The following is a 19,003-nucleotide window of genomic DNA, read 5'->3' as shown; positions in this document are numbered from 1 at the left end:
ACGGGGCGGAGGGCGGTTTCCCGGGCTGGAAGCAGCTGTTGAGGTCAGGATGAGGCGGGTAAGGGGCTGCCCATTGTTCGCCCAATCCTGTATGCAAGAGAGTTGGAACTGAAAGGTATGTTGCTTTTTACCAAAGTTGAGGATATTCTTCCAGGATTTACAAGCTTTGTAAGTGGGTGGGGAAGTTACTAAATCAAAGGGGCGGTCCAGAATGGAGGGAACTTGTGTCCTTCCTGCAGGAGCGAATGCGATGCTCACACGCTGTATGCGTGGTGGACCGCGTGCCTAACGCTTTAGGGGTACCCGATGCCCACCAGGTCAATGGGAAAGGTAGACCCGGACAAGCTGCTCCTGGGTCAGCCTGTAGCGTGACCTAGCCGTTCCGAAACATGGGCGTTTTTGCACACAAGTGACACTGTTTGAGAAACTGTTGGAAAATATGGGTATGAAACTAGTCTGAAGTGAGGGGCTGGCCTGGTCAGAAAAAAAATTTTTTAAAGATTTTATTTATCTATTGGGGCGCCTGGGTGGCTCAGTAGGTTAAGCGCTGCCTTCAGCTCAGGTCGTGATCTCAAGGTCCTGGGATCGAGCCCCACAAGGAGCTCCCTGCTCAGCAGGGAACCATGCCCCCCCCCCCCACTTGTGATTTCTCTCTCTGTCAAATAAACAAATAAAATCTTAAAAAAAAAGATTTTATTTGTTTATTTGATGGAGAGACAGAGAGGAAACAAGCAGGGAAGGAGGAAGTGGGAGAAACAGACTCCCCACTGAGCAGAGAGCCCGATGTGGGGCTCAATCCCAGGACTCTGAGATCATGACTTGAGCCTAAGGTAGACACTTAATGACTGAGCCACCCAGGCACGCCCAGAATGGGTTTTTAATGAAGCTAAATACCAGGTGAGTTGTTATTATTTGGGGCCAGGTATTTTTGATGGCCCCATATTTAATTTCATTCAAAAAGTTTGTACTAATTTTAAATTTAATTTTTAGCAGGTGTACCACTCATTTGTCTCTAATGAGGGACAATTTTAAAAAATTATTGTTAACCTTACCATCTATTGAATGCTTCTCATAGCATAGGAATTTGCTTAGTGCTTTGAATACACTCTCTTATTTACTTCCTAGCTCCTATGGAGAATTTTTATTCCTATTTTACAAATAAGCAAACGGAAGCTTAGTGGAAGAAAATCAAGCAACTTGCTCAAGATCACATGCTAGTAAGTGACAGAGCTGGAATTTAAGCCGAGCTCTGACCCCAGAGTCTGTTCCCTTAACCATTACATGACCCCGCATTCACAAGTAAACATAAACATACGTAAATCTAGGCAGTTTCAGGTGTAACCCTATTTAATCCTTAAACAACCATGTGAGGGAGTGTTGTTAGTCCCATTTTACAGGTGAGGAAAGAGTCGGGAAGGTTAATTTTCTCAAAGTCACCTGTCTAATAAATGGTGGACGGTGTTTGAACTCTAGCTTGACGCCAGGCTCATTGCACAATTCTGCTTCCTACTTCTGACTCCCCGCCTCATTTGGCTGCAGTTCCCCCAGTCAGGTGCTCACCGTTCGCTAAGTAATGGGCACTTGGTGCCCTTGGAATCATCGTCCAATGAGTGCCCAAAGTACACATTTCCGCGCCGGCCTCCCTTGGATGACAGGCAGGAATAGCCGCTGAGAAGGGGAGTCGGTAAGTCAGCCTTGCGGTTATTCAGAAACGGGTCTGTTCTGTTTAGCATGAATTTGCCCCTCAAGCAAAATCAAGTCTTCCTGGACGGAGAGAACCTTGTGGTTCTGAGATGCGGGCCCCTGAGGGACCAGCACGTTGCCCTCTGTGGTGGGCTGTCTGGTTGGACAGCTGGCCTCAGTGACTTCCCCCTCTTAGCTACCGCCAACCTCCAGCGCACTGCTGAAGCCGCACACTCTTCGTTATTCTGACTCCCCAGCTTGGGGATGAGTTACAGGGGATGCGCGTGGTTTTTCTTCCAGCGCCAGCCTGTCACCGAGGTTGTGCATAGAGTAGACATTCCGAGCCGCTGGGAGGGAACTGCAGGTTATCTGATGAGTACGGAGGCAGTCAAAGGTATTGGCTGCTTTGAAAGCCAGTGTCCTGGGGCGCCTTGGTGGCTCAGTAGGTTAAGCCTCTGCCTTCAGCCCAGGTCATGATCTCAGGGTCCTGGGATCGAGCCCCGCGTTGGGCCTGCTCCCTCTGCTGCTCCCCCTGCTTGTTCTCTCTCTCTGTCAAATAAATAAATAAAAAAATCTGGGAAAAAAAAAAAAAAAAGCCAGTGTCCTAAACCATGGTACTCTAACGCACCAATATTGAGCATGTCTGAGTGGCTGGGACACAGGCCCCGCCCACATTGCGGGCCGTGCTCAGGGGACCGCAGCTCTCCGCCTGCTGGACGCCACAGGAAGCTTGCCCCCTTCCTGAAATCTCCAACCCTCCAGGCAGGATGGCTCCCTGCCTCTGTGACAGGCCCCTCCCAGCCTCCCAATACTTCTGGCATTCAGTGCCCCTCTGGCATTCAGTGGCATGTGATTGTATTTACCTGTTCACTCGTCTGCCTTCCTCATTAGGCTAAACAGCTTGTGGGCAGGGAACCTGTCAGCTCCAGAAGAGGCAGAGGCAGGAAGCAGAGATGGCCTTGGGGAAGAGATGAAGCATCCTCAGGAGGTGTGGCTAGAGGCCCGGTCTTCCTGTTCCCAAGCATTTGAGTCCAGTCAGGCTCCATATTATGTCATTCCTGGAAAAAGAGAAGGAAGTACAAAATTGTATTGATTTCAGTCGATGATGGAGAAATGTGGGTGATCGGGCTTGCCCCAGGTCGAGTCTTCTGGGAGGCAAGGTGTATGCTTACAAGGTGTAAGCAAGCCCCCTCACTTGCTTGAGGCTAGTGGTAGTAGGGAGGGTGTTTGCTCACACTTAGCTCACTGCTTTGGGGATGCACCATGTGTGCAATGGAAGGTCTGGAAGAGGCCCGGTGTGGCACGCAGCTGGCTCTCTTGCCTGCGATTCCCGAAGATTCCTGACAGCCATCTGCAGACCTTTGTTAGAGAGCATCTTTGCGTGTTCCCATCGCTGCCTTTAGTTGTGAATCTGGCACATTCTAGCCACCCAGGTGGAGCAGCCAGTGAGCCAGTGAGCTCACTGATTGTGGATGAGCTGTGGGTCGGGACCTTGCAGGGTAGCAATAGACTCACGCAACCCAGAAGCACAGTCTGTTATGTGCTCAGCAGAGTCAGCTGCTACTTTGGGTGAAGTTGTTATCTAGACCTAATTTGGGGGAGGGAGGGGGGTTATTTATTTATCTGAGAGAGAGAGAAATCGTGAGCTGGGGGTGGGGACAGAGGGACAAGTGGACTCCCTGCTGAGCAGGGAACTAGATGTGGGGCTTGGTCCCAGGACCCTGGGATCATGACCTGAGCCGAAGGCAGATGCTTAACCACTGAGCCACCCAGGCGCCCCATGACCTAATTTTTGAGTACAAATCATCTATGACTATATTCTCGATTCTATTTCTTAAAGGATGCCTCTCTGGCTTATCTGTGCATGACTTGGTTTCCCAAAGCCAGTAATTCTCAAATGTGGGTGAGCATCAGATTCTCTGGAGGGCTTGGGTCACCTGGGTGGCTCAGTTGGTTAAGTGTTCGACTCTTGATTTCGGCTCAGGTCATGATCTCAAGGTCGTGAGACTGAGCCCTGTATCAGGCTCCCCACTTAGTGGGGAGCTTGCTGCTCTCCCTCTCCTTCGGGCCCTCCTGCATGTGTTTGAGGAGGTCCAGGTGGGGCCCAGAACTTCGCTTTCTAACAGATTCCCAGGCGCTGCCAGTGCTGTGGTCCCAGACTACTGTGCCTTAAGGTCCAGGGGCCGCACGACTTTGGAGCCCAGGTAGCTCTTTTTCCCTCACCATAGACTCCACAGCTTGGTTTGGAGATACCCCATGAGCCCTCATTCAGACAGTCTGTGAATCAAACTAAGTCAAAAAGAACAAAATCGAGGTCCCAATGACTGGATGCAGCCGTGGCCCGATGGAGAAGTCGTGGGGCCGGCTCTTGGATGGCAGTCTTGTGTGCACCATGCCCAGTGGGACTGCGACAGTCAGTCGTTCCAGGCACAGCCTGCCCGCACCCCTCGCCGTGTTATTACCCGCATGCTGGCGCCTCAGCGAGCCGCCAGTGCCCTGCCATGCCCTGCTCCTGCGGCTGCGGAAACGAAGACTCTGAGAGGGGCTTCGTCTCCAGGTTGGGGCTGGGCCTGACTTCTGGCTGTTCGGCTTCCTCGCTGAGTAGGACCTCGTGATCCTGTCTGGCTTATCCCGGTTCTAGAGTTTGCTTCTCTTCCTTTGGCTGGATTTTAATGGCTCTCATGCCCTTTTTTTGATGCGTCAGACAGGACTTGGGATCCAAGGGCTGAGGACATGCTTTGCTCATGCCCCCGATCTTCCTCACCCTGCCACTGAGCACCCGGGCTGCGGCTGAGCCTGACATTCGGCACGCAAATGGGACTCCGTGGGTGCCATCGCCACCGGTACAGTTATCTTGTTTGTGAGCCAACATTGAAGAACCTGGGAGATTTCCTGCGATTTCAGATCTCTGATTCCTTAGGAAGCGGGCAGTGCTGGGACACACTCCTGCTCTGTTCCTCAGAGCTGAAGGTGGGGCATGAGAGCCCAGGAGAGCGCAGAGCCATGGTCTGTGCGGGTGTGCACCTGCGCCCGTGCCTGCCTGGGCACTGGGGCAGGTAAGACATCGCACTCATGGTCTTGGGCCGCCCTAATGAAGTATCACACACCTGGCGTGAAACAGCAGAGATGTGTTCTCTCCTGGTTCTGGGACTCAGAGGTCTGAAGTCAAGGTACTGCCATGGCGGCAGTGGTCCTCTCCCTGTTCCCCGGGGTGGATTGACGTGCCTGGCCCTTGCTCAGCATTCGTGGTTGGGAGACAGGGCTCCCCAAGTGTCAGCAAGCACCCCAGGGGGCGTCTAGCTTCCTGGAGCTCACGTAGTAAGACAGCCTTGTGGCCTTAGTGCTTCACGGACATTAGCCCACCGAATCCCTAAAACAGCCCTCCTGGAGGGGGGCAGGCTTGTTGCCCCACATTGTGGTAAGGAGGCTGAGGTCAGGGGGTTGACAGAGCTTTGTCAAAGTCAGAGCAGACTTGGTGTGTGGGGACAGCAGTGAGTGCCACATCGGTCAGACCCTCTGCCCCTGTGATATGGGGGCGAGGGGAGCCTTTATGTCAGCTGCCATCCCAAAGGCCGGTGCTCGTCACATTTAGTCCCTCCCCTGCTCTGTCTCTTCCCGGGGCGATTACTGGGGCTCTCGGCCTGATTATTTTCTCAAGCCTGAAGATGATGTTTCTATATTTCCATTTGAACAAGATTTAGTCCATTTTTAGGGTCAGTTTCCTCTGTCTTTTTGCATTCTCTAGTAGATGGTAGAACCATCCAGAAGCCATAACAATATGCTCTAAATAACCTTTATTTTGTGGTACTGATCTGAGTAAATATAGTTCACACCAGATGGGACTTGTTGCAATCTAGATTTCTGAAAGAAAGAATGGATTCATTTTGAGTTTCTTTACATTAAGTGAGTGATTTTTTTTTTCCCCCTTGGGCAGTCAACTCCCACGTTCAATATTCCTAGCATGACATTTTGTACTGTTATACTTGGTAAGTAAAGGCCAGCTATTCTGACCTTCATGTGCCAGGAGTCTGTGCTCAGAGCTCCGTTTTTGGTTTAGCTCATAAAGGCTGCTTGCATGTTTGTGTATTTCATGCAGAAAGAAGTCTTTTGGGCTAAGTCATTCTCGGCTAGATATTCACAAAGTTCATGGCTATTTTTAACACACACCTTTACTGCTTTAAAACCACAGTTAGCATTTAAAGCCATGACTGGCTTATTTCACTTTGCATAATACCTTCAAATTTCATCCATTGCGGGAGGCGAAATAAGCCAGTCACAAGAGGACAAGTACTGTGTAAGTCCCCTTACAGGAGGTTCGCCAGGGTAGGCGGGTTCACAGAGGCAGAAAGTTGCATGGTGGTTGCCAGGCGCTGGGGAAGGGGGGATAGGGAGTAGGTGTTTAATGGGGACAGAGTGTCAGGTGGGGAAGATGGAAGCATTCTGGAGACCCATGGTGGGGATGGTTGGATGATGTGAATGTTCTCAGTGCCACTGAACCATATAAAAGTGGTTGGAAGGGTCAATTTTATGTTACATCTATTTTACCAAAGTCGGACAACAACAACAAAAAATTCCTACGATGACCTAAACAACTGTATCTAAATAAAGCGATGACGGATGTAGAGAAGCCTCACTCCTGCGATGAAATACAACGTGCCCCACACGGACGACCGACAGTCACGTGTCTATTTATATGAAATTCGTTTTCTGTTTTATGATTTTCTATATTTTTCAATTGAAAAAGGTCCTTGGAAAAATATAAATGTCAGCTCTCTGACGAACTCTGTGACTTTGGCCACCTTTTTTGCATTTTGAGCTATTATTACCCCGTACGCCAGGTGGGGAGATTTAAAGGCGGAACAAGTAGAAACCAAAGTCAATCGAGATCATCGGGCAGTGGGATTTGAGTGGTGACAGTCAACAGCAGTGCTGGAAACTTCTTTGCTCCCCCCACCCCCGCAAGAGCAAGAGTCGTAAACCTAAGTCCTTTAAGGGCAGGGCAGGAGATCACACAGTGTGGAGAAGGTGGGCGCAGGGCAGGGAGGGTTGGCGAGGACTGTGGCACGAGGACAGGAAGGTCTCCACGTTCAGTGAAGCAAACAGAACAAAACAAAAACTCCACGGAGTCCACAAGACACAACAGGGTTGTATCTGGCCTGTGGGCCACCGGTTTATAGTTTCTGCTTTTGGGTGAGAGCCTCTTGGGTCTGGGAGCAGAGAGGTCCCCCCTCTACCTTTCAGAAAAATCTGAGATGCAGATATGGACTGCTTCAGAAAGAACGGGTCTGGAATCTGGATCTTACACAGTAATTTCAGGGTTCTTTTCTTCCTACCTGCTGGCTGGAGATGTGTTTTGTTCCACCCCCCCACCCCCAATAGTGTATCATTCCAAGTTTGAATTTGAATCTCTTTTTAAAAACATAGATAAATTTCATCTTACTGCACAAATCAAGTCAGTGCCTAGTATTTTTCTATTTTAGTAATAGCTGCACGTTCTAAAAAAATCTAACACTTAGTGGTCACCAACAAATTTTGATACACACACTGTACTGCGTGTCTGCCTGCCTTTCCAAAATTGCCGTTACTTGCATTTGGTTCTTTGGATTAAAATGCAGAAGGAGTTTATTGGTGGACATTTTCATATCTCGGATTCTGCTGGCCTTCTAAGATACATAGCAGGTTTTGAGAAAGGTGGATTTTTTTAAAAAAGATTTTATTTTTTGAATTAATTTATTTGACAGACGGAGATCACAAGTAGGCAGAAAGTCAGGCAGAGAGAGGAGGAAGCAGGCTCCCTGCCGAGCAGAGAGCCCGACTTAGGGCTTGATCCCAGGACCCTGGGATCACGACCTGAGCCAAAGGCAGAGGCTTTAACCCACTGAGCCACCCAGGCACCCTGAGAAAGATAGATTTTTCTATCTATGGCTCTCAGGTGAGAACTGAGGTTATTTTCAGGAGACCTCTAAACCAGGGCCATGAACTGGCAGACCCAGGAGGAGTATGGCCCATGCAGATGTTTTGGTGATCATGTTTTGGGGGAGGAAGGGGTGACATGGCTTTAGGTCCTCATGTGCTCGGGGGTGTCCAGCAAGCTCCCCAGCTCCCGTGCTAATGACATCTCCCCTTTCATGAACCTACAGCCCTGCAGCTCCTCCCTGGCCACAGAAGGCATGTGAGGTTGTGATCCATCTCACTCCAGGGACATCACAGTGTGAGGCTCTCAAAAGGAGGTTCTCCAGGACATGTGTTCACAACTTAAAAATGTCATCTGACCTTGCCGGGGACAACTACTCGTGTGGTTGGCAGACTCGTCCCCTTGAACAGGGGACAGACCTGGTTATCTACCCTCGTGGGAGGGGTGAGTCCCAAGGAGTGGCGAAGGAGACCCCATGTGTATAGAAACGAAATTCGTGACCATTCCAGCCCAGCGCAGCCCGGTACGCATGTCCAGAGCCATCCCCCCAAGCCCTGCAGGGCCATCAACAGAAGGCATGAGGAGACCATAGTCTTTTTATTCTGCACTTGCTGGGCAGCAAGTTCTGAGCAAAGTTCTTGTGCATAGAAGGTTAGAACCCATGTTACTAACAAGCACTGGCTCTGAGGGGGAGCTTGGGGGACTTCCTCAGTCCAGTTTGCTTAGAACCTCCATGGTTTTAGCGACAAAAATCCCTCACCCTGGGAAACCTCTCGGTCCCAGGCAAACTGGAACAATTCGTCCCCCTGGGGAGGGGCACACGTTTTACCTAAATGAGCGGGTGCAATATAAAGCAGGATGCGGAAGAAGGGGGCCGAAAGGACCGTGGAGGTCAAGTCCCCAGGGCGTGTGGTCTGCCTTGCAGATACTGGCCAGAGAGCACTTGCTTAAATTTTACTCTGCTTGGTCCTTGAAGGGACGGGGGCCCTTTGGGTTGGAGAGAAGCTGAAAGGCTTCGTGGGGCAGCGAGGAAATCCAGGGGAGATTTGAAGGGAGAGCCAGGAATATGCCAGCAGGAAGGCGGAAGGCTGGGCCCTGGGCCTCCTGCTAAGGAGCTCTTGGCTCTTCTCATCCAGCTGGAATTGCCTGGGTGGTCCCAGCCACGGTGTCAGGATACCTCTAGGAGTCTGGCTCTGCCCTTGGCCACTTTCTCTTTTAAATCCCTGGAATACAAAGTGATCAGCTGACATCACTTTGTCTGGGAGAACTTGGATCCCAGCTGCCCCCTGGGCTGGCCCTGATGTCTCCTGTTCTTGCTTTCTCTCTGACCTGCTGTCCCCCCTGCTCTGGGTGGGGTTGGGGGACTGGAAAATGCCCGCACCCCCCCCCCCCCGCCTCCCCCCTGATGAGCCTCATTCTTGGCGCCTGCTCACGGACTCTTTTTGGAGTCCCACACCTGCCTGGTAGCTTCCTGCCATTCCTTCGGGAAACACGATTGCTGATTACCCTCCCAACCTGAACAACAGAGATTCCTGCTTTGAGAGACCCTGACCTTCGAAACAAAAATCCTGTGTCATGCTTTGTCTTCCCAGAGGTGAGCAGGGCACCGAAGAGAAGGAAGGACCTGTCGCATCCGCACGGGCTCCTCTCCTCTTGAGCCAGACTGTGGGTTGTCCACGAGCAAGTGCACAGCTGGTTCGGGGGCTGCTGGGGCATCCGGCGCCGCTTCCTGCCCACACTGGCTCTTTATTAAGCGCTGAGTGTTGGGGCCAGTGATGGGACCCCACTGCATTAGGGAATGGCCCCGCGGTAAAACTTCTTACTCCCACAGCTGCTTGTCCCCGCCAGGAGGAGTGAGGTTTGGGCAGCACAGGCCTGAGAAGCGTGAGATTGAGGGAGGTTGTCACTAATCGACAAGGACATGCTATGTTGGCTCCGGCTTTCCGTTAACCCAGCAGCACATGGTGAGTGCCTCCCCCGTGCGTTGCCGCATCAGCCCCTGTGCTGCCCGGGAAACCCACCATCTGGGAGGGAAATCACCGACGGGATGTAGCATTCAGAGAAATGATGCGGACTGTGGGCTGCGGTGGGCAAGGACGGGAGTCCGTGTGTGGGGGGCGGTGGCCTCGTCAGGCTCTTGGGAGGGGGAGGAGGTTGAAGGGAGGAGGGAGGAGAGAGGGGAGGAGGCAGGAGAGGCTTTGGGAGTGAAGGTGAGGAGGCAGAGACTGCTTCTAGAAGACCGTGACTGGCCCAGGCCCCCAGGTCTCAGAGAGGGCACTCGTGGGACACCACATGAGTTCAGGGAGAAGTGCTCTGTGGTCGGCACGATTTTTGATTGATGGACCAACATTTACTGGCCGCCTCCTGTGTGCAATCCTGTGCAAGGCTCCTGGGGCACAAGGATGAGCTGGAGAGCTGTGGTCCTCGTGGGGCGGCCGGCTCAGCAGTGCGTGCAGATGAAACGAGAGGCTGGGGTGAGCAGAAAGGGTGAGTGAAAAGGTAAGCCCCGGGTGTTGGCTTGGGCGCAGGAAAGTGCCCAGCCACATGAATTCCCTAAACTCGGGGCAGGAGGTGGCCAGAGAAGCTGTGTGGGGGGGACCCTCCAGGCAGGGAAGAGCACAGGTAAAGGCCCAGCATCAGGAAGAGGGGATGCAGGCTTCTGGGAGAGGAAGGTGTCCCACCTGATGCGGGGCCACGGGCGTGCCCACAAGCCGCACGGAGGGGAGACGGTGCGTGAAGAGGGGTGGCTGAACCCCAGCGTGGAATGAGCTCCCCAAGGCTCTGAGCAGAGTGGTGGGCCCAGGGGAGCAGGCTCGGCGGGGTCCCCCCTACCTGGGCATTGGAGGAGGGAATGGGCCTCCATCCGGGTGGTGGTGTGGGGGCGGGAGACATACAGAAGGCACGGGTGGGGGTCCCGGGGGGGGGGCAGCAGAAGTAGCCCCGCCCCGTTTGCTCTCCCAGTGACCATTCCTCAAGTGTGGGCTCGGGCTGGGCCTGGGAGACCTCAACTAGCCTGGCTTCCTTCCCTGCCCACCAGGACCTGGCAGGGCCTCCGACGTGCCCAGGAGCTACACCGTGAACCTGGCAGGAGGGGGTCGGTGTTGCACGGCGGCGCACGGAGAGTTTTCTAGCCCCCCCCCACCCCGGGCCTGCAGAGCTCCCTCTGCACATATCACCCTCAGGGACCCGGGTCTCCCCACAGCTGGCTGCTTGGTGTCTGCGCCCGAGAGGCCAGTCGTAGAGGCCGCGGAGTCTCCCTCCAAGGCGCTTCTCCTCCTTCGTGCGATGATCCTGGGGTCTGTGGCCAGGAGCAGGTGTGTTTGTGATGACATCAGAGTCCTGGTGAGCTGAGCCTTTTCTCATGATTTTATGACCATCTCTGTCCTTCAGAGAACTTGGTCGCAAGGTCGGTCCCTGCTGGTGGTGCTCCCCGGCTTGTCCGCTGCCATTTCCTGGCTTTGCACAGTCTTGGGTTTATGCGTGTCTTTGGCAAATGACATTTATCCAGATTTTTTTCAACAGTGTGTCAGTTAAAAAAAAAACAAACTGTCCCTTTGTCCCTCTGACTGACAGGTTTAGTCCATCTTAACTACTGATTTGGGCCCGTTTCTACCATTTTCACTTGTTAGGTCAGCTTTTCCCTCTTTTCCTGTATTTCTTTGTAACCCTCTGGTCTTCTGCGTTGGCGCCTGTGTGCGCGCCTCCAAGTGCAGGACGGGGCAGCTGCTCACATCTTTGGTCTCGCCGACCCCTTGGCTCCTCTCGCATCCGGAACACCTGCCGCGTACTTCCACGGGGCTCCAGGGCTCAGTTACCCCTGCGGGTGTCAGCTACTCTGTCAGGCCTTGCGTTCAGCGGGGAGGGCTGAGGGTGAGTGGATGAACTCTGAGGGGAGAGGCCCGTGTGCAAGCAAGCTTGGAGCCACCCTATAGAGACTGTAATCCCCAGCCCCCCGGCTTGTTTGAGGGGTGGTGGGAGGCTACAGAAGGGACCACTAGGGGCTTCTTGGTTTCCTCAGTTCTTCCCAGGGCCTCTCAAGATCAGGGTTTCTGTGGGCCCTGGTCTCACTCCTGGGGCTCCGGGAGCAGGCACAGGAGTGACCAAGCCAGGCCCCGTGGACCTCGAGGCCGTGCGAGGAGAAGCTGGCACAAACCACCGCCACCCCCAGATCCTTTTCCTCTTTCCTTCTCCCACAGTCCCACCGCCTTCTGCCTGAGTCTAAGCCCACCACCCCTGTGGTCAGGAGCTTCCAGGACTCTCTACCATTGCACGAATTCTCTTCCTCTGGGTCAGACGCGCTGTCCAACACTCACTGCTCTGTGTGTGGTCTGGACCAGCGGCAGCGGCCTCCCTGGGAAGTTTTTTATAATCGTAGAATTTCAGGCCTCAGCTTGGACCTACTACATCAGATTTTGCATTTTTTAAAAAAATATTTATTTATTCATTTATTTGTCAGAGATAGAGCACAAGCAGGGGGAGTGGCAGGCAGAGGGAGAAGCAGACTGCCTACTGAACGGGGAGCCTATGTGGGACTCCATCCTTGGGACCACGACCTAAGCCGAAGGCAGACGTTTCACCAACTGAGCCACCCCCGCATCCCTGACTTTGCACTTTTTAAAAAGCAGCTATATTGGGCTGTGACTGACGAGCAATGAGATGCGCGTATTTAAAGCTCACATTCTGTTAAGTTTTGGCATCTGTGTGGGCCTGCAAAGCCATCACCACATTCAACACCGTGCAAAGCTCATCCTTGCAAAAGTTTCCAGTGCCCCCGGGACCCCTCCCACCTACCCCCAACCTCACGCCTTCCTGAGCCACCACTGGTCTGCCTTTCATCACTAGAGCTTGGTTCGAGGTTTCCAGGGTATTTTCCTGGCTGCTCTTGTCTGGCGAGAGTAATTACCTTGAGATCTAGTCTCATGGTTTGTGCGCATTCCCGGTTCATTCCTCTGATGGCTGAGTCCTACCTGTTGCATAGACCGACCCCAGTTGCTTTATCCAGGCACCAGCTGATGGACGTTTGGGCTGTTGCTAGTTTCCGGCCATCACACAGAAAGTTGCTGTGAATGTCTGCATACAAATCTCTAAAGAGACTTGTTTTCTTTTCTCTCAGGTAATTACCCACGAGTGGGACGCTGGATCATATGGTAGGTGTCTCTTTGGTCTTTAATGGAACTCCCAAGATGTTTTCCAAAGAGGCTGAACCATTTAACATTCTCATGAGCAACATCTGAGCGTTCCAGTTCCTCCACGTCCTCGTTAACACTTGGTGTGGTCTGCCCTTTTCCTTTTCGTCCTCCTGGTGAGGGTGTGATCGCATCTCGTCATGGTTTAGACTTGCATTTCCTTCATGACTAATGACATCTTTTCATGTGCTCCTGTGCCATTTGCATATTTCCTTTGATGAGGTGCCTGCTCAAATCCATGAACTGTTTCGAAATTGTGGTGTTTGTTTTCTGAGTTTCAGGAGTTCCTTATCTTCTGGATAAAATTTGTTTTGTTTCTGTTTTGTCCTTCTCGGGACTTGGCAGACTCTTTCATGTGAGGACTTAGGTCTCTCTTCCATTCTGGAAAGTTTCATTATTTCTTTCTCCTCTTTCTTCTTGTTTTGAAATCCCTGGTAGTGAAGGCTGAGTGTCCCTTGGCTTTTCCTTCCCCTTTTTGTCCCCGTGTTAAGCACAGGCACCTTCCCTGGTGCCTGGGGCTTCACTAGGGAGCCAAAGCAGCAAACATCCCTCCTTAGTCGGGAGACGGGGTGAATGCCGCAGTCTAATAAACCAGCAAGTTATTCCCTCTGTTACAAGGTGAGCTTTGCTGTGGAAGAACACAGAACAGGGGAGTGGGGAGGGGAGCCTGCATGGAGAGTTGGGGGAGGGTTAGGGCTTGTCTCACCAGGAAGGGAGGTAAAGACCTGAAGGAGGAGGCAGGTCAGCCACACACAGATCTGGGAAGAGCTTGTGGGGGTGCCAGAATGGTTGGAGTGGAAGGAGAGTGGGGGGTTGTGAAGGTGTCCGGTCAGAGGGGAGCAGGGCCAGGCCCTGGGGCAGGGGGTCAGTTTAGATCCTGTGAGGGGTGGGGAGGCCAGGCAGGAGGCTTTGCAGTTGTCTGGGGAGGGATGGGGCTGCAGCTTTCTGAGGTAATCCGGGTCCTCCGAGAAGCAGCGGGACTCAAGGTTTGCATGAAGGAAAGGGGAAACGGGAAGATGGGAAGCAGGTGCAGAGGGCAGGAAGAGCCCCGACAGCCGTGCACGTCGGACTGGGAGGCAAGGAGGGAAGGCTGGCAGCATTCTCGAGGGCCTGCTGCCCCAGCAAGGCCGGGCACAGCCATCAGAGGAGGCCCTGTCTCCTAGGAATGTCCTTGCTGCATAGGTCATGGCTGGGAGCTGCCATGGGAAGCTTGGATCTCAGAGGTCAGCAGCTGGGCCCGGAGGCCAGTTATCTTCCCTGGAGGTGGGGGTCCTCGACCTCACGGCCGCCACATCCTTCTGGTCATGACCAGCCTGGTCCTTTCCCTTCCCCTCACCCCCTGATTATAGAGGCCCAGGTCAAGTGACCCTGAACCATGTGTTTGTCACAGGCTCTTGGCTGCTTCCCCGCCTGCATCCTTTTCTTTGGAGGTCAAGCCCTGAGTTGACGGGTGTTGGGGTTAAAGAGAAGCTGATTCTTTTGCTGCCGTGTAGGTCCCAGCAGAGGGGAGATGGAAAATCAGGTCACGAGGTCTAGGAAAGAATGTAGGTTAATTAAAGTTTAAAACAGAGATCTTTCTGCAGTTTTTCCATGAGTCAGCATCGTGTCTGGGGCAAGAGGCACGGGCACACTGGGTCCGATGGGGTTGAACCTGGGGCTATGATTAGGGTGAGGGCCCCCACTGGAGGGAGCAGGCCGGGCTTGCTTGCAAGTTTCCATGCTTTTAAGCAGCATTGGCAGCCCCCTGTGAGTATCCTTGGCTGCTTGGGGGGTGGGGAGGGTCCTAACTCAGGCTGAGAATCCGGGCCAGCCGTATGTGTGAATCCTATTTGCTGCATGAAGCTGGCGGCCCGGACCGTGGGCGACTTCTTGGGGGACGAGAGCGGCCGCAAGGGGAAGAAGGGCTTTGGTGGTGGCAGTGTTTGGGTGACCTCATGACCATCTGTGGAGTAAATAAAGGTGGACATGATCTTGAGGAAAATTGCTGAGTCCTGGTGTCACTCTGGAGGAGGCAGAGGTGGCCCCAGGGAGAATCCACTCACCCGGGGCTGGACTCGACATTCCCGGGGGCTCATGTCCCGAGATCCCCCATCCCAGGCAGAAGCTTCTCCGGATGCTTCTCCCTTCCTGGGCGAGGAGAAGAGTTGGACCGGGATCCTTGCTTCCTCCATTTCCCCTCCGACTTCAGGGGAGGGGAGGCCGCACCCACGCCTTCCACCAGAAGGCCAAGGTGGGGGGCTGTCAGACTGGTGTCCTTGGCCCTGGGGAGGGGTCTGCTTATCTGAGCTCGAAGTCCTCCCTGCGTTCCGGACACCAGCAATCAGTGCTGACACCACGTGTGCATGGGGCAGTGAGGGGAACGTGCACGTGACTGTGGGTCACGGTCATAAGTCCAAGAAGAGGGGCGCCTGCGTGGCTCATTTGTGAAGCGTCTGCCTTCGGCTCAGGTCATGGTCTCAGGGTCCTGGGATCAAGCCCCGCATTGGGCTCTCTGCTCAGCGGGGATCCTGCTTCTCCCTCTCCCTCTGCCGCTTACCCTGCTTGTTCTCTCTCTCTCTGTGTCTCTGTGTCAAACAAATAAATACCATCTTAAAAAAAAAAAAAGCGTGAGATGCTCTCAGAGGGGCTCTGCCTCGACACTGAGTGTGTGTGCTTGGGGAGGCATGTGGGTATGAGCCCCCCTCCCCAGCCGTCCCCTGGAATCATCAGGCAAAGGCTGGAGGAACCACTTGGGCTCGGTCTCCCTTGATTATAATTCCTGTGCTGCAAGCTCACCCCCCAAGGTGAGGGACTGCGGTGGGGGGCGTTCGGAGGTGATTAGGTCGTGCAGGTGAAGCCTCCTGAGTGGGATCGATGCTCTTGCAAAGGAGGCTCTGGGGAGCCCCCCAGCCCCTTCCAGCCATGTGAGGTCACGAACAAATCGGCTGACTGAACTGGGACGCGGGTTCACCGGACACCGCATCTGCTGGGTCTGTTGCAGACTCAGCCTCCAGCACTGTCATCTGTGAGCCCCCCTGGCTGTGGGATTGTTACAGCAGCCCAAATTCAGGCAGGTGAGTAGGGCCCCACAGTCACCACCTGCCCCCTTTGCCTGGGCCCCGGGGCTTCCGTTGCTAAAACCCAGCCGAGTTTGTCCCTCCTGAAGGCCCCGGCAATACTGTGGAGACCTTTCAGCTTGGAAAGTTGCTGTATGTCTTGGAGACATTCTGGAGACTGTGAAGAACATTTGTCTCAACGTGGCCGCTTGGCCTCCCTGGCACCTAGGCAGGAGCTGGGCAGAGAGAGGCTGGCCGCTGGGGTCTGGGACTCTGGATTTGAGGTGCTGTCACTGACCCTTGCCCTGGAACCCCCCCTGCCCCCCGGAGCCAGCTTTCCTAGCTCGCCCAGGTCTTCCCATGGTCTTAAGTGACTCTTGGCCCCCCACCAGACTTGGTCAGCAGGATCTTCTCTGGTGTTTGCCTGGGGAGGGAGGGGCGCTGAGGAAGTAGGTGAATGATGGAACCGGCAGAACTTTACCTACAAGGCTCCTGGACACTTCTGCTCATAGCACGGGGAGTATAAGCGAGGCAGGCACGGGCATCTCCTTGTGGACAGTTCAGGAATCCAGGCATCCCAACGAGGAAGGACGTCTAAGTCCCCGCAGTGCTGACAGTACCCCATACCCTGAATTCCTCCCCTCCATATGGCCAGGGACCTCCTGGGTTGAGGGGACCCTTTCCTTCTTTAGGCTTCATCACTTTACAGATAACTTCTGGAACTCTGTAAGAATAAAGGGATAGCTTCCTTTGTCTACAGCCAGCTACGTGTCACCTGTTACCGCTGAATCTAGAACAATCCGCCCTGGAAGTGCCGCCATCGGGTCTCAAATACCCCTCAGCTGATGCCAACCTCTTGTTACATAGACTTTCTTGGGCACTGCATTATCGAGATACAACATTCGCAAGGAGCCCGTGAGGTCTTTGATCCTCATACTTTTCCCAAAGGCATCATAACCCTTTCTCTTTGCTCCATAATTGCAAAACGTTTTTATTTTTTGATTTATTAAATACCCATTAGAATCACCAGTTTGATTAATTTTTAAAATTCTGCATCATCTGTTTCTTTCCAACGTCTTTGCATCTACATTTGCCTTCTACACTTATCCACCCGTGGACAGCATCAAATGTTATTTATAAATGTCAAAAAATATGAAAATACTGTCTTATGTCCCCTCAGCAAAATGCAGTGGTCCAAGTTCTTATTACAGAATATTGGCTGAAGTCTTTCTCTGATTGTGAATATGTTTCCTCTTTGGCTTTAGAAATACGAATTTGAGAGAATGGATCATGGATATGGTCATCTGCAGACCCACTGAGACTCCTAGCCCTGCGGCTACAGGGAGCGTGGGTCTTGGCGGGGGCGAGGGTGGTGGGCGACTGTCCAATTGGCATCAAATTCCTCCACTGAGGTTGGTGTACCTGGGGAAAGAAACCCTTCTGGCCCATCACCGAAGGCAATGCCTTTTTTTTTTTTTTTTTAAGATTTTATTTATTTGACGGAGACAGTGAGAGAGGGAATACCAGTAGGAGTCGGAGCGGAGAAGCAGACTCGCTGCTGAGCAGGGAGCCTGACCTGGGGCTCCATCCCAGGACCCTGGGATCATGACCTGAGCCGACTGAGACACCCAGCCTCCCCTAAGGCCTTGTCTTCAAACTGGAGCCTCTGAGGTGTTCGCCAGCTGTCATGTTGCGTTGGCATATTGCAACCGGCATTTTAAAAAATGGTAGAATTAAGGTTTCTAAGTGAAATACAGGACAACCAGTTACATTTGAATTTCAGTTACACAATCATTTCTTTCCCTATAAATATACCCCAAATATTGTGTGGAAGGTACACAACTAAAAAAAAAAGAGAGAGAGAGAGAGAAAAGAAGTCATTGTTATTTATCTGAAATTCAAAGAACAACCCGGAGTCCTGTATTTTCTTACCAAATCCGGCCACCCTAAGTAGCACAGAACAGAAACTATCAAAAGGGGTCAGGCACACATATAGGCAAGTCCTGGGCACCCGGGATGTGTCTCACTGTGGGCCGGAGCCTGCGGTGTGGGAGCCCAGCCCAGCGCCCGGGCGTGTTTCCTGGGAACTGGTGCGCGGTGCGGGGCCCCTGGGCTGCTGTGATGGTCTTTGTGCTGGTCTCTGCCCCCAGCTCGCAGCTCCGGATGTTCATTAAAACCTTACTCAGAAACTTTCGCCCGTCGAGGAAGGAGGCTCTCGCCTTGCTCTGAGCGGAAGACTTCAGTCCCGCGGCCTGGGCCTCGCCGGGGCGGCGGCGACCCCAGGTGGGCGAAGCCCCCGACGCCCGCGGACGCTTCCGCCTCTGGCCGCCAGGTGGCGACGCGCGGCCGCGGTTTGTGCGGAGCGAGGCTGTCGGCGCAGACCCGGGGCCTGGGGACCGAGCTGCCCTCCCCGTGTCCCCTGCGCGCCTCGCCGCAGCCGGGGCCGGGTCCTTCCCTCGCCCGATCCTGCAGCCGGGCCCCCAGCCGCCCGGACGTGCCCCGAACCCGGCGGGGGAGGCGGGGGAGGCGGGGCAGGCGAGCGCGGGTGGGTGGGTGGGTGGGCGCTCCCGGCCTGCAGGTGCGGCGCGGGGGCACCGTCTCCCCGCCAGGAGAGCGGAGCCCGGGGACTGCGGACCGGGACCCCGAGCTCCCTCGGCGGGCGGCCCCCAGCTGCGCGCTCTGTGCCCCGCGTTCTGAGCCTGCCTCCCCGCCTGGCGCCCGGCAGCGCGCTGGTTCCTCCCACCCACCGGCCTTTCCCTTGACCCTGCATATTTATTTAGACTCTCAAAATGGTTAGCATCCCCCAGTCCTTCACGCAACTGCAAGCGGATCCTTACTGAGCTGTTTCTTCATATCCTGAATTTGGGGTCCCAGCCTCCACATACCCCTCCTCCCCCTTGCTTGTCTCCTGCCCTGGTGACCGTGTCCAGGCTGATGGCATCCGCCGTGGAGGAAGAGGAGAGGCGGTGGGGTTCAGTGGTTGGGTCTGTGGGGGCTGGGAGTGGACACTGCAGTCCCTGTCCACTCACTGCCACCTCCGGATTTGGGGGGGCATGGCCCGTGTCCACACTGGCACTCTTGGGGGCTCTGCTGGCAGGGAGCATGAAGGTGAGTGAGGACTGGAACATCTGTCCCCATCCGTGGGTCCCCTGCCAGGTTTCTTTAGGATTCTAGGAGAGAGAAGA

General features: G+C 53.9%; 1 long non-coding RNA gene across 1 annotated transcript; it reads left to right on the top strand.

Moving 5' to 3' along the window:
- The first annotated feature begins 121 nt into the window (after window positions 1-121).
- LOC131837025 (uncharacterized) lies at window positions 122-16,760 on the top strand. The gene is made up of 3 exons (XR_009355924.1): window positions 122-9,561; window positions 9,983-10,084; window positions 10,635-16,760. It is a non-coding gene; the product is annotated as an uncharacterized LOC131837025 (long non-coding RNA).
- Window positions 16,761-19,003: the final 2,243 nt, after the last annotated feature.

The sequence above is a fragment of the Mustela lutreola genome, chromosome 7, assembly GCF_030435805.1.
Source record: "Mustela lutreola isolate mMusLut2 chromosome 7, mMusLut2.pri, whole genome shotgun sequence".
Lineage (NCBI taxonomy): Eukaryota > Metazoa > Chordata > Mammalia > Carnivora > Mustelidae > Mustela > Mustela lutreola.
This window is presented reverse-complemented; position numbering and strand designations above follow the sequence as displayed.